General features: G+C 37.0%; 1 protein-coding gene across 2 annotated transcripts in view; it reads left to right on the top strand.

Moving 5' to 3' along the window:
- The first annotated feature begins 249 nt into the window (after positions 1-249).
- Positions 250-24,670, top strand: part of COL21A1 (collagen type XXI alpha 1 chain) — a 201,247-nt gene continuing 176,826 nt past the window's right edge. For both annotated transcript variants that reach the window (XM_033217499.1, XM_033217498.1), the window contains exon 1: positions 250-443. The gene's annotated coding sequence lies outside the window, so the exon portion shown is untranslated. The remainder of the gene's footprint in view (positions 444-24,670) is intronic.

Below are 24,670 nucleotides of genomic sequence, written 5' to 3'. Positions count from 1 at the left end.
CTTTCCTGGCAGTCCCTTATTCTGCCTCTCTCCTCGCGCTTCCCTGGTCCTCCTCCACCCTCGTTTTCAATCCTCAATCGTGCATTTTCTGATGCTAGCAGGATTTGTACTGAGTGTTTCCACCAGGGCGACACTAGCAGTTCGCCCTTCAAGATCCAGATCCAAAATCCACCCTCTGGTCCTCGGCCAAGGAAAGGGGGCGGGTGGGGAGCGCGAACCTTATCTCCCGGGCTCCGCCTCCAGGGGGCTGAGAGCGAGTTTCTGAGCCTCTGCGCTCTGCACTGGCCGCTGCAGGGAGAACGGACTCCGGGCGGAGGGCTGCCAATCTGTTTCAGCTCAGGTCTTGCTCGGGTTGGGCTTGCCACTGCCTGAAACATACCTGTCCCCCTGGTGCAACACTCAGCTGGCAGCGACTGCAACCCCGAGCCTGGATACTGCGCCAGGTAAGGAGATACCTCCTACTCCCCTCTCGCTGCCAGAATGACATCTCGGGGGGCCTCAGGGCTGGCCCTCCAGTGGCTGCAATTTGGCATTTTGGGTTTCCCGGGGGTGCCGTCTTCTCCCTGCGCCAAAGCAGTTGGTGAACCGTCCGGTGAATTTCGCGCCCAGGCTGGAGGCTGAGATGTCAGGATTTGTCTTGCAAAGTTACTTCATGTTAATGAATCTTGGGAGGTTCTCTGGGTGCAGATTCCTGCCTTGGAGTGTTTGGCCTCTGAGTACGATAACGTGCGTTGATTTACTCCCCTGAGCTCAACCCCACCCTCTGCTTTTAGCTTCTTGGAAGGGTCTCCAGCGTCCGTCCACACGTGGCGCTGAGCGCGCAGAGCTGTGGGTCTGGGGCTGTGTTGGGTGGGCCAGAGGTTCCTTACGGTTGCTGCGTTATGGACTTATTCCGGGACCTTAAAAAAAATCGATGCTTGGGCAGCACCCCAGACCAATTACTCAGAATCTCTGGGGGTGGGACTTTGAGCATTAACATATTTAAAACTTTTCTCAGGTGATTCCAACGTGCAGTCGACTATAGAAAGCAGAGAACTACGGCAGTGATTCGCTGTGTGGCATCTGGCCAGCAGCAGCAAGCACCTGGTAACTTTGAGAAATACAAACAAAATCTAGGGCTCTAGCTCCGCCCTAGACCCACTGAACCTAAAACCTGAGGTTGGGGCCCAGAAACCTGTGTTTTAATGAGCCCTCCAGGTGACGCTAGTGCTTGCTCAAGTTTGAAAACTGTTGGGTTGGATCTTATTTAATCAGGGAAGACACCTGCAAATTTCCCTCCACCAAGGGAGGAGGCAACAGACCACTTTTCAGAAAAACTTTAGTTATTTATTAGTAGAGTTTTGCCCATATTTTTTTAAAAAGCATACTGGGCACTTTAAAAGATCTTATAAAGGGGAGACTTAACCATCACCGAATAATTTTTAAGCAGTAGAATTTGAATACTTGCTTTAGGAGAGAATAGGAATTTTTCCTTTTCTAAAAGTTGAAATGAAGCCAAGGAAGAAATATACATGAGTCTTCCAGCTGTAATAACAGGAATCTTTGACCCCTGATGAGATGTTCCTGGATCATCACTGTCATCAGTGCAGGTTACAGAACTCATATGCAGTATTTTTTCTTTTCCTAAAGCAGTTGAGGGTTTAACGGATTCATGCCAATTCTCTTTAGTCAAAGGGAATTCAGTGTTGCAGGCCTCTGGATTATTGAAGTGGACCGTTTTTTTTCTTTTTATAGATATCTGAGATTTCAAAATTTTGGCTAAAATAGTTCCAGCTGTTTCTAAGCCATTAGTACAAAAATAGAATGACTTTGCAAATGGGCTTAAATGGATTAGAAATCTGACATTGGATAAGAAAATCTGGAATAGGCATGACTCCAATACCAGCACATGTGTGCTGCAATGAACACAGTGCTAACTCTACCAAGATTTTCTGTACAGAGAACATTTATTTTCCAAACTGCTTTTTTTCTGTGCCAATTTGTGACTGAGGTATATAGACTTGTTAAGGGTTAGGTACCAAGCTTGCATTTAAAGAATTGGGGGAAATTTAGATAGTGCTTAGGAACAGGAACTTTGGTCTGAGGCAGACCTGGGTTCAAGATCTGCTCTTCTACTTCTCTGTGCTCTTGGATAGTTAGTTGCATAGCTTCTCCGAGCCTCACTTTCCTCATCTGTGAAATGTGGGGCGTACTAGTACACTTACCTCATAATTCACATTGTTGTCAGAGTTAAATGAAATAATGCTTCCAAAGTGCCTAGCATAGTAAGTTAAGTATTTGTTAGCTTAAAATACAAACTCATGTATACATACCATAAACAACATAATCCTCAAACACCTTAAAATAATATCTGTGTTGACACATGATTAGATTTTGTATTTAAATACCAACTGCACCCTTAGAAGGTGACTATATGGACATCCTCAGATTATCCTTGTAATTTTATTACATACTTTATGGAACTTTCTGGAAAAAAGTGTTAGATTAGCTTCAAATCAATAGCCTAGTTTTTCTTTAGTCATTGTGGTGAAGGGTTTCACCTTCTGGTAGCCTTTATAATGTATTAACATTCATATTTAAATAGCCATGAAATCTGGTTCTTCAGAATACTTTTCTTTATAAAAGGAAATCCAAATAATGAGAGAGCATCTAAAACTGGCATGGTGTAGTCTTCAGGAGAGCTAGTTTAGAAGTACTATCTGGTATTTCTTAGGTTCTTAACAGAGAGAATAAAGGAAACCCTATCCAGTTACATCATGGTTTGTTCAAGAAAATATAAGAGAAAGCAAAATGAGGACGCAGAGCATGGACAAGCCTAAACTGGCAAAAGGGGTAGGTGAGGTAATGAGTCCTTTTCTTTCTTAGCTGCAATAATTTCAAAATACTTCAAGTCACACACGCATACAATCAATTCCTTTCACATTATTTGATTGGAACTGATCTCTATTATCCTCTTAGGACCAAGTAGATCTAGTGAAAAATATTTATGGTATTAATGCCAAAAAAGATGCCAAATTATTCCGTACTTTGAAATTAATTTCCATTCTCTTTTGTTTTAGTGATAAGTTGAATAGTGTATTACTGAGAATGCCTTTTGTGACTCATCTGGCATGTTTAAATGCAAGAGGTTGTAACCTGCCTGTTACCAATCTTATATGACTTCTACAAGACTAAACATAAAGCAAGTTCCAGCATCTAAGCACGTTAGTAAGTCCTCCAGGAAATCAGATCTTCATTAGGATACTTTAAAAATTATAATTTAATGTTATTAAAATGATTAGAATTAGAATTTAATGTTATTAAACTAAATGTAATTACAATTTATAATAAGTAGGGTTTTCTATTTGACTTACTGTGGAAAGAGGAGTAGCTGTGGGGATGAAAAAGAAGGTCAGAGGCATATCTCTTGATGGGAAAAATGGAGATATATAGGAGCAAATTCAGACTCTCAGTAATCAAATGATGTGTTCTGGATAACTTAACTGAAAAGCTAAGAGAGTCTATGATGTTGCAATTCAGAGTGACAGATGTGGCAGCACTGCTTGCAGTGAATGGCCAACTAGGAATGATAAATATCGCAATGCCCCACAGTGACTTTATGATTCTCCTCGCATAGGCATAGGGTCCAGAGCAGATATGATCATAAAGAAGGTGTACTTGGTTTACATAACCTGGCTCACTTAGAAATATTTTGATGAGGGTTAACTGGCATTCATTTAGGTTCATTTTCAGGGCCCTCTTTGTTCCATAGTGGATGGTTTTACTATTAAGGTCAATCTTGAAACTGTTATGAATAAAACCTATCACAGGAAATGGATATGTGTTTTTATTTTGTATTTATTATCTTTGGATTATATTTCTCAGCATGCAATGGTAATTCTTTAGTTTGCTTCATTACTATTCTTGTGAGAAACAAAGTTGAAATGTTTATTTCTGGTAAGTGGTCCAGTCTCATAGGAAGAAAATGAACCATGAGACCAAATTCCTCGATTTTCTGCATTGACTCTTGGTTAAAGACAATGTGCTCTGCAGCCAGACTGCCTAGCCCTGAATCCTGACCTCATTACTGTCTAGTTGTTTGAACTTGGACAAGTTACATAATCACTTTTTGCTTCTGTTTCCTCATTGGTAAAATTGGGGTAGTAGAACCTACCTCAGTAGGGCTGTTGTGAGGAGTAAATGAGTTAACATATGTCAAGTTCTTAAAACAGTGCCTGGTTCATAGTAAGTGCTATTATTTTACTTTGGGCCTTAATGAATGCTTTAAGCTGAGCTCTCTCTTCTGTTTTCACCTCTGAAAGTGAGATCCTAAAAGGAAATAGTAATTTAGGTTATTAATGTGGTGTTCATTTCATGATTTTTCTGTTTTATTTAGTGGGATAATTTGTCTCAGAATAAGTGAAGTACTTAAAGTTTCTCAGAAAATAATATATAAAGAACAACATTTTTATAAGGTCCCAATTGATACTGCTGTGGCTGGCCAGAGACCACACCTAGGGAATCACTGCTTTAACCCACTGGTTCCCAAACTTGACTGGACATTTGAATCACCTGAGAACAGTTTTTTAGATGTGTTCTGTGTTAGAATGTTTGAAATTTATTGTGAAAAGAGTAAAGTAATCATGTCATTTATAAAGAGAGTCCCTGGAACATATCTACACACTAACTATTTCCATAGGATTTTCATGTACTCATAGAATTTTTAGAATGGTTAGGGATGTTAGAATTTGCTTAATATAAATGAGGAAACAGGTTTGGATATGTCACTCTTAGGGCTCATGAAGAATTAGTAGTGGCACTGGATAACAATTCATATTTTTTGTATTCTACTTAGTACATTTTTCATTCAACTGTCTTGCATTCTGAAAAATCAGATAATGTTGACAAAGAGGTACGTAATCCAACTTATAGAATACCATTGGAATACTGTAGTTATACCTGTTCCACTGATCCCAGTTAAATTTCAGGGACATTTACTTAAAATATTTCTTTAATTAAACAGCACTGAAAGTAATATGTTTACAATGCTAAGAAAATAAATCTGAAGTTACCAGTTGTGAAAAGGATAATTTTTTCACCTGTGTTACTTCAAATAATTCAATATAATTTTTTCTCCATGTTTTTTCTTGGGCATTTTGGTTTTTACCCATGAACTACTCAGAGAGATCTTTGAAAATTTCAGGAAACATTGACAGTTTTCTGAAGTCCAAGCTTAGTGACCTTCTGGGAATCCTGCCAGATGCTTGTGTTTGATTCAGTGCTTAGTTTTTGTTTGGACTTGTCTTGTTTTCATCTAGGTCAATTTAGCCATGATTACAGTGTTATGCTACCCCTTAACTGTTTGTTTGTATACTCACTGGTGTCAAGAAGAAAAGACTAAGGACCAAGAAAAAAGTGTTTTTTTAAAATTCAAAGTAAAATGTTCTAGCGAAGTTTGAGCTTTTCAGAAAGTTCTTTTAAAAAGATTCTTTGCCTGTAATCCCAGCACTTTGGGAGGCCGAGACGGGCGGATCACGAGGTCAGGAGATCAAGACCATCCTGGCGAACACGGTGAAACCCCGTCTCTACTAAAAAATACAAAAAACTAGCCGGGCGAGGTGGCGGCACCTGTAGTCCCAGCTACTCGGGAGGCTGAGGCAGGAGAATGGCGTAAACCCGGGAGGCGGAGCTTGCAGTGAGCTGAGATCCGGCCACTGCACTCCAGCCTGGGTGACAGAGCGAGACTCCGTCTCAAAAAAAAAAAAAAAAAAAGATTCTTTGGAATTTTAGTATTTTACATTAATTATGTGATGAGTAAATAAAAGCACTCAAAGCTTATGTATTATATTTTTATGAGAACCTTTAAATTCATAAGTGATTCAATGGAAACAACTTATTAAAATACTAAATTAATATACTTTAACATTTTTAGACCTTGTTATATATGTATTTTGCAACTTCATTAGGAAGAGAGAGTTTGGTTCCCCTTATAGGATGTGTCTAGGCATGTGTTTTCCAGCAGTATTCAGAAGATGGAATATTAAAGATAAAACATGGAGGGACATTCCTTGTTAGTGTTCAGCCATTCATCACATAGCTATTAAGTATCTACCAAGTGCTCGGCTATCTTAGGTAAAGGGGATTCAGACAAAAAGTTGCTACAGTCTGTTTTAGATAGTCTATTAATAGCCAATCTGCCGTTTCTTTTTTAAAAATGAAAAACTGCCTTTAATTTATTATTAAAAAATAATATTTTATAAACACCTTGAACAATGTAGAAGGCAAAAATGCTTCTAAATTAAATTTAAAAATCTCAACAAGCATAGCGTGATGTATCACTGGATTTCTTAAACCATTTTTGATTATCGTTTGACATAATGTTTATTAATCTTTAGAAAGTGTTCAATGTGGTTTGAAGTAATGTCTTGGCAACAAGTGGAGAGATTATCCCAGAGAGAAGCATTGTGGAGGAAGTAAATACCCAGGGTGCTGAGAATCAGGCTGCTGTCCATCGTTTCCCTATTGATCATCACCTGTTCTCCTTGGCAGTTTACCTTTGGATCATTTCACAGCTCCTTTACTTTTTTTCTCCCTGTTCAGGTTCCTTGTTAGCTAGCAACCCTGGGCTAAGTTTTGAAATGACATAAAGAGAAATATCAACTGGGGAAGAGGGATGATATCTGTCTTAGTTAGCCCAGGCTGCTAAAATGAAATTCCATACAGCAGGTGGCTTAAACAACAGAAATTTATTTCTCATGTTTTTGGAGGCTAGGGAGTCGAAGATCAAGGTGCTGGTCAATTTGGCTTTTGAAAGACCTCTATTTCTGGCTTACAGAGAGTGATCTTTTTGCTCTTTTCTCACAATGAAGAGAAGGAAAACAAACTCTCTGTCTATTTATAAGGGCCTACCCATCCTGAGGACACCAGTCTTGTGATCTAATTACCTCCCAAAGGCCTGGTCTTCAAATATCACCACGTTGGGAGTTGAGGCTTCTACACATGATTTTTGGGAGAGCAGCTTTCAGTTCATAGCAACATGATAATTGTTTTAACCAGAGTGGTATAGGAATGGGCAGAGTTTCTGCTTGGGTGCCTATGGAATGAGGAGGGAGAGGGTTGAAAGGGGAAAGTAAGATGCAGAGCTCTTTTTTTTTTTTTTTTGTATTTTTTTTTTAGTAGAGACGGGGTTTCACCGTGTTAGCCAGGATGGTCTCGATCTCCTGACCTCATGATCCGCCTGTCTCGGCCTCCCAAAGTGCTGGGATTACAGGCTTGAGCCACCGCGCTCTTAATGGAAGCAGAGGCACATGGAATCTAAATCAAACTCTTGTATTTTTGTAACGACAGCAAACGTGAGTGTGAAGTGTGAACGATAGGTACCTATAATCTAAATTATGTGTCATTTCTATACTACTATTTAGATAATATTAATATTGATGTGTCAAATACTAAATAAAGACCAAGAAGACCCTGGACCGGGAATTGGCTTCTCATCCAGCCTGCCACCAACTTACTGAGATGCTGGAAGCTTAGAAAAGCCTGCAGTAAGGAGAGTTAGACAGGTGTGCTTGCAAAGTTCTTTTTCATTTTGCTATTTGTATATTTTTCTTAGTTAAAAGCACCATTAGAGGCCATAATGGAACATCTAAAGGGTTGCATCTGAGAGCATCTCTTTATAGAGTTTAAGTCAACATGAAGTCATTGGATCCTTTAAGAAATCAGTCTACTGAGAAATGTAGAGTTTATTTATTCCTAAGATTCCTATTGAGGTATATCAGTTCATTTTATGCTGCTATAACAAAATACTTGAGACTGGATAATTTATAAAGAACAGAAATTTATTTCCTCACAGTTCTGGAGTCTGGAATCCAAGATCAAGGCACTGGCAGTTGTGTTGTCAGGTGGAGGCTGCTTCCAGGGTGGCGCCTCATGGCTGTACCCTCCAGAGGAGAGAAACACTGCATCCTCATATGGTGGAAGGCTAAGGGCAAGCCAGCTGAAAGCTGCCTGCAACCTCTTTTATAATAGCTTTTCACAGTTCCCCGTGGCTGGGGAGGCCTTATAATCATGGTGGAAGGCAAATGACACATCTTGCCTGGTGGCAGACAGAGGAAATGAGAGCTAAGTGGAAGGGTTTTCCCCTGATAATACCATCAGATTCGTGAGGCTTATTCACCACCATGAGGCAGTATCGGGGAAATCATCCCCATGATTCAGTTATCTCCTACTGGGTCCCTCTCACAACACATTGGAATTATGGGATCTATAATTCAAGATGAGATTTGGGTGGGACACAGGCAAACCATATCAGGCTTTAATCCCTTCATATTGGAGGAGCCCTTATGGCCTAATCACCTCCTAAAGGCCTCACCCCTTAATACAATTACCTTGGCATCATGTAAATTTTGGAGGGGACACATTGAAACCATAGGAACATACTTGAATGTTCACTGAAGATGGATGTTACCGTGAATGGTGAATAATAACAGCTTTTTCTTCCAAACAAATTGTTAATTCTTTTTCATGATGACTAAACAAATTTATCTTTGACTTCTATGTGGAAATTATATAAAAAATTTTTTTCATTGGCCTTTCCAATACTTGAAAAAAATTTTAAATTTGAATTATGGCTTTTCGTTGGAAATCATGTTTATATGAGTGATCAAATTATATTTTCGAGCTCTAAATTATATGTTTCCCAAAATGTTAACAGTTATGTTTGGGTTGTGAGATGATAGACTTTTTTATGCTTTTCTTTTGTTTTCTCATGTGTATTTTTAAATACATGTATTATTTTTATAATGCAAAAATGAATACTTAGATACATGCTTTTTATATGGAAACATTTGGAATTATAATTTCAAATTCCCATACAAGTGAGAGATAATGATTGTTAGAAGGTGATTAATTCATGTTCCTATAATTCATAAAGTACATGTTGTACCAGATGTACTTTTAAATACCAGACACTAAATAGAGATGGCAACGTCTAGGGAAGATGAAATAATTATTTCTAAAAAGCAGAAAATATTATTACTCCTTGTGAATGCCAAAAAAAGTTACATGCTCTAATACATTGAGGCCATATAGAGTAATAGCTAAGATTATGAGTGTTGTATGGTTGTGGCTCTGACATTTATCACTTGTGTGACTTTGTGCATGGTGCTTGACCTTTTGAAGCTTAATTTGCTATCTGTCAAGTGGGTATTCAGAGGACCTACTTCATAGTATGGTCAGAAGTGTTAAATAAAACAATGCACATAAACTTTTAGCATAAGGGCTGGCAGATACAAAGTACTCAGATTAGTTCAAATTAGTTATTATCATAAGTAATATTCTCCTAAGCTTTTTCATACTTATATTTGAATTCCCCTGTTTTGGAAAGCTTGTTGCTTCTTGAGGTGAGAATATTCTTCACATAACTGAGGACCTGGAGCAGATGCAAAACCAGGTTTTAGCCATTATCCACCTTGTACTTGGGAGAAGGAAGTGAGAATGTGGGAGAAAGGTGTCTGCTGAAGGTGGCAGGGCAGTGGCAGCTCTAACAAAAGCTTTTGAGCTAAAGCTTTGTGGCTGTAGGTGTTTATTCTAGGGTCCATGAGGCTGTCAGCCTTTTCCGTAATGGCACAGTTGCAGGTCACTGTGGTGGTTGGGTGAGATTAAGAGTATCCTCAGATCTTGCTAGTAACTGCAAGTGGTTTGTGGTAAGCTCCTGGATTTAGTGATTGTGGAGGCCTTTTTTTTTTGTTAGAAGACTGCCCCAAGTTTCAGCATCCACTGCCTCCTCAGCAGGTGCCTTCATGTTTCTGCAGTCCAGATTTGCTGTATCAGTATAGCCATGCATTAATTTATCCATTCAACAAATATTTATTCAGCCTTTTCCAAAGATTTGACGAGGTGCTAGGGATGCAGCCCTAAATATGACATGATTCCTGTCCTTGAGCACTCAGTTTGTTGGTCAGTTTCCCCTTAGATTCTCTGGATGCCATGGTTGGTTGTCAAGCTCTAATCAATTGCTGCTTATAGTAGAGTAATTTGAGCAGGTTGTTGATTGTTCCATACCCAGTAATGTGAAGGCTTATAATTGGAATATGTTGTCAGATCTATGTTCTCCTCAAAACTGTGGTGAAGTCTGTGTATGTAATGTACATAAATTTTTACATGGTATTTAGACTAACCATGTAGTCTCTTAAGCTAAAAATAAAACAAAAAGAACATAATTGAATTGAATGAACTGAGGCTTCATAGAAGAAAGCCGTGGAGGCACTGGGAGAATCAGAATCAATTACTTTTAGGCTACACATCTCAGAATACTGGGAAAAATGTGAATATTTGACCTCTGAGTCATTCTAAATTAATTAAATGAATGTCCAGTTGCCTCTATAGAGTAGTTAGAGCCATTTTTGTATGTGTGTTTCCTTAACTGTGCCTCCAAATATTTTTAATTTTCAGGTGGAGAGTGTGATTTCACATTGGACATTTTTGGCCAGACTTATGACATTATTAAATGCTAAGGTTGACTAATTTATTAAGTGTACATTTTAAATGATTCTATACGGTTTTGGATATGGTTGCTAAGTTGAATTCCAAATCTCCTTTCTAGTAATCTGTCATATTTTTGAGCCTTTGGCCTAAACAGCCTAAGCGAGATTAGAGAAGCAATTATATTTTTACATTTTCAAACTTGATTTGAACACTAATGACTTAATTTAAAACCTAAATGTGTTTATGCTTTCTACTTTATCTACTCTTTCATTTTATCCCTAAGGATTAGCATTTATCATAAAGTTAACTGAAGAAAACATTTTCCTTTTTAAAAATTTCATTGTTTGGCCGGGCGCGGTGGTTCAAGCCTGTAATCCCAGCACTTTGGGAGGCCGAGGTGGGTGGATCACGAGGTCAGGAGATCAAGACCATCCTGGCTAACATGGTGAAACCCCGTCTCTACTAAAAATACAAAAAACTAGCCAGGCGAGGTGGCAGGCGCCTGTAGTCCCAGCTACTCGGAGGCTGAGGCGGGAGAATGGTGTGAACCCGGGAGGTGGAGCTTGCAGTGAGCCGAGATCGCGCCACTGCACTCCAGCCTGGGCGACAGAGCGAGACTCTGTCTCAAAAAAAAAAAAAAAAAAAAAAATTTCATTGTTTTAGTATTGCCAATGCTTAGACAGGGCAAACCTGTTTTACTCAAGAGAGTGTTCTCAGGTAATCAGGACAGTATAGAGCTGCAGATTTTTCAAGTTGCAATGAAGAAGACATGTAGCCCTGGTTCTTGAGAGTGTAATACTTTGCTACTGTCTATTACTGTAGACTCTAGAGAATTTTAAAATGTGGCTTTTTTCCTTTCGAATTTTTTCTTTTCCTGGGATTTCTGTATTCTCAGAGCCATCTATTGATAGGTTCTCAAGTAAAAACGGGGAGGAAAAGGCAGATTTTACTCTCATCAAAAACTGTAAGAATGGATTTCAGTTTTTATAACCATTGTTTTCAATAGGGAGTTGAGAAGTTTTAAATGGAAAACTATAGAAAATTTAAACTAATAAGATGGAGAGGCACCACCAGGAACTCCCAAATACTGTATATTTCATCACTTTCACAGCAGGGAAGATATTGTCAGCTGTAAAAACATTGAATAAAAGCCATATGAAAAACAAGAGGAGCAGTGAGTAGACAAGTTTAATTTCAGTGGCCATTAGGTACTTAGTGGATTGAGGCAAGCCGTAGCCAGATTGCTTATGATATAGTTGTGAGATGGACTATTTTAGATACAATTTTTTAGAAAGCAAACTAATACTCTGTTTAATTGAGTTCCACATGGTCTAATACTAGAGGTAAGCACTGTGGAAGATATGATCTGTTTTTGTCATGATTTGCTTCATGGAAGAGATGGGGCTTGACCCAGCCTTTTGAAGCATGCTTCAGTTTGAACAATAGTTCTGTTTAGACACACTCTAGTTAACACAAGTCATAGGGCTGGCAGTATCTTACAAATTGTTGTTCGTGATACGAATATTGTTTATCCCAACAATACTTGATGCCTTCACCCCTCCCTATAGCATACATATTGAGCATACTTTCCAATACCAGACACCTCCAATGATGGGAAACTTTCTATTTTAGGGAAATCCTCATCTATTGAAAACATTTTTCTTAAACTGAAAAGCTTCTCCCTGGAGTTTCCAGGTTTTGGACCTAATTGTGTACTTTGTGAGTGACAGAAACAAGCCTTATTTCTTTTTCCTTGTTCCTAGCATTTGAAGACAGCTAATATGATGCCCCAAGTGGAACATCATATTCTGAAACCACTTCTTTGAGATGGTTTGTATTTATATCTCCACTCTGGTCAGCCTTCCCTAAACACATTCAGTTTTGATCTCTCTGGCCATTGGTGGCTGAATATAAAGGATGTAGCCCTGTTCTTTCCTCAATGTAGTTCAAGAGCAAATTAATTCTTGACAGCCAGTTCACACGAATGAATTCAATTTGGCATCAGCTAAGACCATTTAGTCTACTCAGACCTGCTGCTGTTAAGCCACTTTATTCCCAATGAGCATTCTACAATCCAAATTTTGGATCCCAGAAGTTTTGTATTTCTTTTGAATTTTGCTTTGTTGCAGTGATCTATTATTTATTCAGTTGATTTTTTTTTTGTCCAAAGTCTTCTGTTCCATCAGTTAGTCATTTTCAAGGTTTGCTTTGTCTAGAAATTTAATTTGCAAGCCATCATCTTCCCTCATTCAAATTATGAATAACCAATTAGACAGGGCAAAGCATAGAACTCTAAAACATACCACCAGAAACCTCCTACCAGGCTGACATCAGGTGTTATTCTTCATTAGGGGGCATTTAAATAGTCTTATATCCAACTTACATTAATTCATTTTCATTTTTGAACTATCATGAACAGTATTCCTCTGATGTCAGCCTAGTACAGCTATCGAAGAAGTACAGGTTAGTTTTATACGATCTATTTTTGGCACTTAGCAAGCACTGCAGAGTGTTCAGTGACTCATTCCTTTTGTAAGTTTTGTAAGTGCTCACAAATAGGAATGAGGCTTAGAATATTAAACAATCCGAAAAGCCAGAACATCAGCCAATTGGAGTGGGTTCAGATCCAGTCAAAACAGCTGTGCATACACAATCTGTACAGCAACCTTGCTTTGTACCAGCTGAGTATAGGCCTAGTTCACAATTGTTTTTAACCTTCAGGCTTGTGGGTTTACCAGAGGCATATATATGCATTGATATTCATAGCTATTTATGTTCCCTTTTGCCTCCCATTTCTTTTCTTTTCTTTTTTTTTTTGAGACGGAGTCTCGCTCTGTCGCCCAGGCTGGAGTGCAGTGGCGCGATCTCGGCTCACTGCAAGCTCCGCCTCCTGGGTTTACGCCATTCTCCTGCCTCAGCCTCCCAAGTAGCTGGGACTACAGGCGCCCGCCATCTCGTCCGGCTAGTTTTTTGTATTTTTTAGTAGAGACGGGGTTTCACCGTGTAGACCAGGATGGTCTCGATCTCCTGACCTCGTGATCCACCCGTCTCGGCCTCCCAAAGTGCTGGGATTACAGGCTTGAGCCACCGCGCCCGGCCGCCTCCCATTTCTTTCTTTTTTTTTTTTTTTTTTGAGACGGAGTCTCGCTCTGCCGCCCAGGCTGGAGTGCAGTGGCCGGATCTCAGCTCACTGCAAGCTCCGCCTCCTGGGTTTACGCCATTCTCCTGCCTCAGCCTCCCAAGCAGCTGGGACTACAGGCGCCCGCCACGTCGCCCGGCTAGTTTTTTGTATTTTTTAGTAGAGACGGGGTTTCATCATGTTAGCCAGGATGGTCTCGATCTCCTGACCTCGTGATCCGCCCGTCTCTTTATTGTATATACAAGATTACTTATACTAAGTTTCTGTAAATTTATGGTGTTTATTACCTAGACCCTGAACATTAATCTATAAGCCACAAATTAAAGTGTGTTTTGAGATAAGCCTTAGAACTAGGAATGGAAATGGCTTAAGGGACTCAATGTAACATGCCTAGTAGGAATGGAAGGTTTAGGTGTAGAGAGGTAGGAAATAAGATGTTTCAGTATGCAGGAACCGAAGTCCTTGAGTGGAAGCAATCACTGGAGCAGGGGAAGATGTTGTGCTTTCTGGATGAGGGGCAGTGTTCAGTTGGCTAAGAATACATTTGTAAATAGCCTGACAAAAACAAAAAGGCCAAAAGAAAATGACCAATCAAGAGAAAGGATAGCTTTTAAGAGATGGATATGAAAAAGCATGAGAAGAGTTATTAAGAGGGTGTGATTTCTAAGCAGACGAAGATAGAGAAGTGTGAGAGTGTGGGTGAGGAAACTATTGAATTGGGAAATGAGGAGGTCATTAATCTTCAGGTGAGCATTTCCACTGGTGATGGAGATGAAAGTACATGTTTTTTGTATTTTAGAAAAAAAATCCTAAATGTGTACTATTAGGGAAAACATTGCCTTTTGTATCGTTTATGAAGCAGTGTTAAAAATGATGTTTAACAGTAAATTTGTCTTTAGATATAATAGAAAATATAGAAAGTAAATAACTTTATGGGAAATGTTCATGACAAAGTATTAAAAGAAAATGGTTACAGTTTCATAACTTATTTCTTAGGAAATGCATCTTATATAAATATGAAATATTCCTTTTGATCCTGTTTAATACTTTTGCTTTGCATTCTATTTTTCATACTGTATTTATTTTCTTTTATTAGTGTTTACCTAGTAAATTATATTTCTTCCCTTTATATTAAACATTTTCTGTCACTGAGTTTTAGGTGGATTTCTTGTAAACAGCATATATAAAGACTTAAAAAAACACAATTTCAAATTTTTCTGGATTCTAAACAGGCAAATTTAACCCATTAAACTTTATTATGATTGCTAATATGTTTGGACTTTTTCCTTGAAGTTTACTAATGTTTTCTGTTTTTACCATGCTTTCTTGTTTTTTGTTATAACTATTTTTTTCTGTTATTTGGAATTGTTTGCTTTATTTTCCTTTTCTACCAGTTATCTCTGGAAGTTATAATCCTATTTATATCATAATTTTTATAATTATATTTCTATGTATTAACTAAAACATATTTTCCTATTAATGGCTGATTGGTATCAATTACCCCCTCATTGTTTTTAGCTTCACTTTTACGATAAGAAGTCTCTAGACAATCTAAATTTTATTTCTTTTTAGGCATCCTGCCCATCCCCCAAACCCTTAGGATTTTTTTGCTCTATTATTTGAATTATAACTTTTCGCAAAAATATGAAATAGGTCTTTTTTTGCCTATTCAAGCAGCTTGACATTTGTAACGCTTTTTCAGTTTGAAGATTCAAATGTTAATTTAGCACTGAAATTTTTTCCTTTACCATTTCTCTCCTATATTTCTCCATATGTCTCTTTTTAGTTTTTTCTTCTGAATATTCTTTTGAAATATTTTGTAAAATCTGTGTTCTTTTACCTTGTAATCTGGTAGAAGTCTTCAACTTGATTTTCCATCTAGCTATTTCTATCTTCAACTGTATCCATTATTAAGTTTTTAATTTTCTGAGATGCTAATTGATTCTCTTTTTATTCACTAATATTCTTACATATATATTTGAATATATCAATTAGATTTCAATGAGTCATTTTACTGTTATTAAGTGTTTCTATGGCTATTAATGTATTCATAGAGTTCATGGTTTTTCTTCATGTTGCTGGTTTTTATTGATATTTGTTCACTCTTATTTGTATGCCTATTTTTGTGTTTGCAATTTTGTATTTAAAACTATCTGGAGCTTGCCCCCAATAATTATAAAGTTGGGCAATGTATTAGTGTCTTATTTATTGGATATGGCTGCTTACTGCTTCTCTTGGGTTTTGCTAGTGGGGAAGCCACCTGGGGCCTGTCTTGTCAATCTAGTCTAAGTGCCCAAACTCATAGATTAATGTGGATACAAATAGAAAGAGTTGCACAGTGTTCAAGAGGCCACTCTTCCTCATTTGTGTAAAGTATATCCTTCTCTGAAAGGCACCTACTTCTGCCAGAGCTCTTTTCTTCCTCCTGCTCTGAGAATTATTTTTCTTCCAGCTCTGAGTATTATTGTTCTTCTGATCTTCCCAGCAATGTAGGCCATGGAGTTGTAGAGGTATCGCATTCAGTGTTAATCTGACAATATTCTAAAGCACCTGTAATTATAGAAAGGAACAAAAGTCATTTTGATAATTGCTTTATTGCCTCTACCATGTAGTGAACATTTTGGACCAAGCAATATGTGGCTCTGGGGATCTTGTTTGCAGTTTCTTCTGAAAAGCATTTGGATGATGTAGTAAAATAAGAGCATCTCCTTTTGGATAAAGTCTGACATATTGTAATTCTGAGACTGCACTGGGCAGATGCTTGAGAAATGTCTGTTTTTCAGGATGAACGAAGTCCAGTGCAGCTGTTTCTGCTTTACACCATTGCATCTGAAAGTCTGTATAGCAGAACGTAACCAACTGACTTTGTAGTGCACAATGAGATAGGAGAGTTTCCCACCTCATGAATCTCCTGCTTTGTAGGAAGCAAACTTGATAATAATACTGTCTTCAGTTTATTTAACATGACCCCTTTTAGAGATCTATTCTGCAAGAATTTTTCTAAATATTTAATGACAGTATTAATGTTTGTAATTCACTTTGTCACACTAGTCTAACATAGCAGAGTTTAAAATGTCTTTTTAAACATTGCATATTGTTCTTGTTTTCTAAGATGTGAGCTAAAATATTTACTAACTGAATGTTTTTTAGTTCTCTTGAGTTGCTTTTTCCTAGGATGTTTTCATTGTTTACTCAGTTGAAAGTACAGTATTGTCAGTTTTTAGAACATCAGACATAGTTTTATTCAAATATAAGAATAAGACACATTCCAGTGCCCAATTATATGTCTTCCCCAACTCTCCACAATTTAAGGTTATGTGTACTAGTTCTCTCTTGCCATCCCACTTAGCAGATAGTCAACATTTGACTGTGGTATTCATTTGCTAACTTTTTTTGTGTGTGTTGAAAACAATGTCAAATAGTTTAAGAAATCTCATCTGTTGGAGTCCTAAACCATATACTGCAAAAATTCAGCTGGATTTTTGTAGTGCTTGTTACTCATTTAAAAGAAAGCACATTTTCATGGGATTATTTTTCATCTTGATAGCTTAGCAATCAAAAAACTTATGAAAAGAGAATGATCTGAATATTACTGTATATGTCTTTTGGAGCTCTTTAAAAGTAATAGAATTAGGATAGATATTATAATTTTTGATCATAAAATGTTAATTATAGAAAATTCATAACATATTAGTTCTAGTGTATTCAGTTTGAATAATGAAAATAAATGACTTTTTTTTTTGCAGCTTTAGAAAGCTGATTATTAACCATGTATTTACTAGTATACATAATCAGTAAAATATTTAAGACAATGGAACTGTAGCCAATTGGAAATGGAAGAGATTTTCAAATTTGCTTATCTTCTCACCCCCTGGTTTTACAGAGGAGTTACTGAAGTCTAGCCAGGCTTGTTTTCTTGCTCAAATCCCTGCAATGTCTTAGTGGCCTTGGTTGGGATACAGAGAGTCTAGTTCCCAGTACTATCCTCTTTTACCCACACATAGCTGAGTAACGCCAGGAAGGAAGTGAATATTGTGACTCATCACTTTTTAAAAAGTTGCTGTTACTGAACTGAATATAATGCTTCCTTTATTAACAAATGCAGGATGTTTATCATTTTTCCATACCAGAGCTTCCTTTTATATGGTAAGAAATCGCACACTAAGTTATTTTTGAGGATAATCTTTTTATTTTCCATTCTTTTAAACGTAGTCATGTTTTATTTGGGTCTGCTGAATGTCAGGATGGTATTAATTCACATTGATTGTTTCTTCCTCAGGAAACCTCTTCTGGCATCCTTAGTAAGTGGCATTAGAGTCATCTGGGAGGTAAAAGAAGATTGTACCATGTGAGGTGTGTTTTATTCTTGGCTGGTCAGCAAGCATTTTTCCTGTAGAAACAAAAGATTGGCTTTTGAACTGGTGGGGTAGGTAGGAAAAAGCATGGCAGTTTATTTGAGGGAAGGGTAGAAAACATTGATTGGAGCCTGTATATTTAAGTAAGCAATTATAAACCTTTCACATGGGTGATAGAAACTAAGAGTTAAGATGAATTTATTTTGTAAATGAAAAATTTGAAACAAAATTGATAAATGCCATGTTTCCCATAAACATGTACAGCTAGTGTATTTCAAATTTGTGTTTTCTCAGTTGAAAATAAGAAATAAAAGATTTAAAATTGTGCATGTTAAGCATGTGATAAGGAGTTAGATACTTATACAAAAGGTATTTTGCAATTGATTATGGTTTTGAGTTGTGCTTTCTTCCCTTAAACATCGAAAAATAAGTAAGCCTGATAAAAATTATCACCTTATAAAACATGACAATACTTTATGTTAATAGCAATACAAACTAAAACAAATTATATTACAATTCATCCTGGTCAAGGATACCATTTGAATTAATATAAAAAGTATATCTATTCCTTAAAAAAATAAAATGAGGCTGTACGGAAATAAGAAAAACTTTGGAAACTTGACTTTTTTATTTTAGGGTAAATAAAATGTAATTATACTCTTAGCACTTAAAGGATGCTAAAAATTGAGTTTGCTTTATGATATTTCTCAACTGATTTATCATTGAGAGACCATACTATTAAAGAAAGAGTAAAACTTTCACTGAGTTTTTTGAGATTGATACAAGATTTCCCCAGCCTTTCAGAGTCACAGGGCACTGGACTAGAAAAACCTAGTATGCAAATTGTTATGTTTCCATATATGTGCCTTAGTTGGGACTCCCATAGGAAAATGACTTTCGATTTTTTTTACAGGACCCACAGAAAGAAATACATTTTACACTGTGACACATCTGTATTTATTCGAAATATGTGTATCAAATATATCATAATATTTACCTTTTGTACATGCAATGTGCCCTGACATTTTCTTTTCCCTTCCATTCTATTAAACACTATTGATCATAGACCACTGAGCTGATTTCAAGATCAACCAACAGATCATGATTTGCCTTTTAAAAAACACTACCATAAAAATTCCTCCAGTTTTTTGTCGCTGCTGCTGGTGGTGGTGTTGGAGGGGATGAATTTGCAGTTATAAGAGATCCTTATTAGTTCTGTTTGTCAAATAAATTTCAGGTACACAGTCAGATTATATTTTTTGGCCTCATGATACTCATGGCCAATGAGCTGAGTGGAAATTAACATATATTTCTGCACTGGAGCATTTCATTTTCAGTGTGAGAACCTCCAGAGCTCTTTACCCTTGCCTAGGAAAATGACCATACTCCTCAGACTCAATCCTAAAATAAGGAATGTGGAGCAGAGCCACTAGAAAGCTCATAGTGGACATAGAGTATAAGCAAAAAATAAATGTTTGTTGTTATAAGACATAACAATTTTTGGATATATTTGTTACTCAGCATAATCTAACCTCTTGGGGTTAGTGTAGGATAATTCAATTATGTGTTTTGCTGGTAGAGCAGAGAATCTCCTTTTGAGATAGTAACTTTATCTAAAGCACATGTAAGTTTAAAAATATGTTTATTATTTCTGATTTTTTTTTTTTTATTTTTTATTTTTTATTTTTTATTATACTTTAAGTTCTAGGGTACATGTGCATAACGTTTATATCATGTATAACTCCCCAATGCAATCCCTCCCTCCTCCCCCCTCCCCATGATAGGCCCCAGTGTGTGATGTTCCCCTTCCCGAGTCCAAGTGATCTCATTGTTCAGTTCCCACCTATGAGTGAGAACATGCGGTGTTTGGTTTTCTCTTCTTGTGATAGTTTGCTAAGAATGATGGTTTCCAGCTGCATCCATGTCCCTACAAAGGACGCAAACTCATCCTTTTTGATGGCTGCATAGTATTCCATGGTGTATATGTGCCACATTTTCTTTATCCAGTCTGTCACAGATGGACATTTGGGTTGATTCCAAGTCTTTGCTATTGTGAATAGTGCCGCAATAAACATACGTGTGCATGTGTCTTTGTAGTAGAGTAATTTATAATCCTTTGGGTATATACCCAGTAGTGGGATGGCTGGGTCATATTTCTGATTTTAAAATTATGCATATTCTGTTGTTGTTTTTGAGACAGGGTCTCTCTCTATTGCCCAGGCTAGAGTGCAACAGTATAATTCAAACTCCTAGGCTCAATGGTTCTGTTGCCTCAGGCTCCTGAGTATCCAGGACTACAGGCATGAGCCACCATGCTCAGCTAATTAATTTTTTTTTTTTTTGTAGAGACAGGGTTTCTCTGTATTGCCCAGGCTGGGCTCGAACTCCCAACCTCAAGCAATTCTCTTGCCTCTCAGCCTTCTAAAGTGCTGAGATTCCAGATATGAGCCAGCATACCCAGCCAAAATAATGTATATTCTTTATAGAAAAATTGGAAAACATTAAAAAATAAAAATTACATATCCATAATGCTATTATCTGGAAGTAATACTTTTTGACATTTCTATGAAAGAGATATAATATCACATAATTAGCTTACTATATAGTTTTGCATTTTTTGAATTTTTTTCTTTGATTGATATTTTTAAAATTGTCATTAAACGTTCTTAGAGTATGTGAATTGTATGCCTCTGTAGTACTCCATCATATGGATGAACCAGCAATTACTTATTCTTGTACTTTAGTCATTTGTTTTATTCCATACAAGGAGTTTTAATGGACTAAAAATCTCATCTTGATACTCAAAAGCAAGCAGTAAGCCAGACCAGGATCCATGGCCACTCACTCTGCTTAGCATCAGTTGCATCTCCCCATTACTCAAATCCTGGCACACAGTGGGTCCATATATTCACCTGTCAAGTAAGCATTTTCATCTGTGCATACTTTTTTAGAAAATTAAGCGTAAATTTCATGTATGAACCATTTCATATCCATACATGAAATTTATGCTTAATTTTCTAAAAACTAAGATGCTTTATATTTCTTCTACTCTACCCTCTAGCAAGAAAATTTGCTTTTCTTTTCCTGAATTTTTTCAGGGAAAGACATCACCATCTACAAGATGTTCAAGCCAGAGGCTGGGGTCATTCTCTTTCTCCTGTCCACACCAATCAAATAGTCATAGGACCTGGCCTGTTTTAACTCCTGAATGCCTCTCAAATCAATTTCTGCCCTCACCATCCTTCAGGCCCTTACTGCCTCTCATTTGACTGCTGCCATGAACTTTCCGTCTTCCTGTACACCATTCTCCCTATTGCTGTCATTGTGAGCTTTCTAAAACGTGAACCAGAATATGTTTCTGCTAAAAATCGCTCCTATAGTAAACTTCAAAGACAAAGTCCACTCCTCTTCACTGAATGCAAAAGGCCGTGTTCATGCTGTTTCCTGAGTACCTGTCCCATCATTCATTTCCTTCACCCCTCACCCCATTCCCACTCTCCATGAGCAGTTCACTCCATAAATACCTTTTCAATGAGCACATCTCGTTCTTTAGTGTTTTTAAGCATTTTCAGGTACTGTCTTCCTGTCTTTTTAAGGTCATCTAGCAAATTCCTGGTTTGCTTTTAATTCACAGATCAACTTTACTTCCTCTCAGAGAATTTACCCATTTCCTCTCAGCCAGCCAGAAACTAGGTATTCACTCCACCAAGCTCCCAATACCTTGCACTTACCTCCATTAACATCTCTATTATTGTACTATAGTTACATATTTGATATCTTTCACAATAAAACCCTGTACTTGCTGAGGCCATCACTAGACTTTCTCACCTGTGTATCCTCAGTGCTTAGCACATTGCGTGGATAATAGTAGATGACTATACATATTGTTGAATGATAGATAAACAGACAAATAATAGTGGGAAAATATTTATGTATTAAATTTTATCTCTCGATGATTCTTTCTCTTTCTTTTACAATCTAAACAATCAAGCTTCATGTATTTTTCATATCAGAACCAACTGTCAAGACGTGATCTGAAGTTCATCTACTCTGAAGTGTAATAACTGATAAAAGTTTATGTCTCCCAGGGGAGTTTTTATTTAACAAGGATGGAATGCTTAATCTAAAGAAAGGAACCTTACTTAGTAGAATTTCCCAGAGGCTTAACAAGCATATGAGATTAATTTTAATTGGGAATTGCAGATGGGACTTATACGTTTTCTTAATGGCCCATAGGCTTTATCTAAATCTGAGACCAATTCTCTTGCTTGCTGGCTCACAGAATGAACTAGCATGTCATATTACAATCATTTTTGTTTCTATTATACAGCATAGATCATATGAACTTCACATCTGGTAAACATTTGTACATTGAATGTGCAGCTGCCAAGAATTGTGGTTTCTTGGTAACATCCCAGTGATGCTGAGTCAAGGTCACAAAACCAGCACTGCAGAGTTTTGGTGATCTGGAACTGTATCCTGCTTTTACTTATTGAGAAAGTTGCTCTCTTAGTTCCTTTGAGGACCTGTCATGGTATCATTTTAAGTTTGGAAAGTAACTTGGGCGATTCAAAGCCCATCATACTGTTTGCGGCCTCCCCCTACACAAGCCATCGCACAGAGATGGGAATCTTATCTACTTAAAAAAAAATCCAAAGAAAGTATTTGTTAATTCTTCTCAGTGACCTCTTTTCAAAGTTTGATAGTCTCATCAACAGTTTCATTGTCATACCAATGTAACTCCTCCCTAATTTAGTTTTATCACCTTGCATTGTTTTTTTTATGGAAGTGAGGAACATTTGATTTTCATATAAACTGCAGTGCTGAAGATACCAGTGCATTGTACCATAAAAGCAAACCAAACAACACCATTACACAAACAATTCAAGATAAATTAAGGTAGGAAAGTGGGGTTTCACAGTGTGACTCAAACTAGGCTTGCCAGTTAGCTTTTGCCTCCAAATGGAAGTCTAACATTTTGGTGTGTGGTTTATATTTTCAACATCCTCAGTGAATTCTGTCTTGAAAAGCCAGATGCCATTAATATAATGGAGGAACTGGTTTATTTTATATTGATATAATTTATAAAACTTTAAAAAATATTTCATGATAGTTATTTCGCTCTGAGATTATGAAGAAGAGGGACAAATACCTATCTCTTGAAAGTTACAGTAGAATCATTAGTAGATGTGTTCATATACATTAAATGATGAGGAACATTTTGTAAAAAGTTACTTTGCTCTTCTTTCTAGAAAGGAATGATATAGCATTCCTATATTTCCAGGTGAAGAAAGCAAAGTGACTTTTGTTGGTATACACCTGACTGTAAAAACTACCCTGTAGGTAATTCAGCTATGCCCTATACTTATTTTTCTCCCTATTGTTAGATGAATTAACAATTGGTAATTTCTAATGTTAGATTTGAAAAGTAAAATTCAATATATTTGGATTTTTTAAACAGTTCTGTTTACTATTTGTACTGTTGGGAAGAATATTTGAAATAAGGTGAAAAAAGGACATCACGAAATAGCAGGCATAATACTCTTTGTAACTTCTAGAAACATGTACACCAACATAAAGACAGGATGCTCTGTGATTAATCTATTTAAACACTGTATGCTTCCAGAGATCTCCTACCCAGGAAACAAAGCCCACAGGAAGACAATCACATAGGAATGGTAAAACATCACAGGTGCTTGGGTGACTAGCTGTGTCTAATTTTACCTTCTGCCATTCTAGAATTATTCAAACTTAATTTCAAAATATTTTTTTGTTCCCATAATTATTGTGTTTCTTTTTAAAGTAATTAAATTTTAAAAAGACGAAAAAAATTAAAGACCAGGAATATGTTTAAAATTTGGAATCCTTTTGTTTTTATGCCAAAGTTCTCACCTGATTATTTTCTGACGTAGATTATTTTTCATTGAGTACCTGAAAATAGCACATCCTTTGGACAGGAACAAGCTGAAAATTTGCCCAAGTGGCAACCTGTAGGCAGACAAACACCAGGTCTCTGCTGTCAAGTACATTTTTGTTGCCTTCATTCTACCAGCTACTGTAGATTCTGTCTGGGCTAGAGTAGAGAATTTAGCTACTTAAGGCTTTCAAGTTTCCTTATTGAGGAGTGAGTAGTAGCCCACTCAAAGTGAAGCTCTAAAGAGTTCAGAAATTTTGAGTCATTTATTACTCAGCAGCAGGTGTTAGAATCAATGAAGACCAGTTGACCTAGTGGTTAGTTTCTTGATAGCTTGGGGGTTCTCAAAATGATTTAAAGAAATGATTGTTTAGTACAGGGGCAGTTGTTTGCTTTAGTAGAAATCTTATTGTAACTTGCATAATGTTAAAGGAAAATGAAATGTTTTAAGGCTTTGTGGGGAAAAATTTTAAATTTGTGGCTTTGGAGGAGTCAGTGGTGTTTAAACTAATTTAGTGGTTAAAGTGATCATTTTTTAGAATTTGAGAAAAGGGAAATCTTTTCTGACTTTTTTTTTCCTGGAGGGTCAGAATTTTGTTTTTCTTTCCCTGTTTATTACACTTTAGTTTTATGTTACAATTTACACTGCCTGCATGGTATCTTGCTCAAGAGCATTGCTGTTCTTTATCACCGTCAATTTAGAGAGAGGTAGGAAAAGTGGTTGGTGTGATTTGGTTCACTAGTTGTGATAGGTGAAGTAGTACTTTTTGTTAAATAATAGAGTTTAATTTAACTACT

The sequence above is a fragment of the Trachypithecus francoisi genome, unplaced genomic scaffold (assembly GCF_009764315.1).
Source record: "Trachypithecus francoisi isolate TF-2019V2 unplaced genomic scaffold, Tfra_2.0 Lachesis_group10, whole genome shotgun sequence".
In the NCBI taxonomy this organism is placed as follows: Eukaryota; Metazoa; Chordata; class Mammalia; order Primates; family Cercopithecidae; genus Trachypithecus; species Trachypithecus francoisi.
The sequence above is the reverse complement of the archived record's forward strand: the minus strand, read 5'-3'. Positions and strand labels throughout refer to the sequence as shown.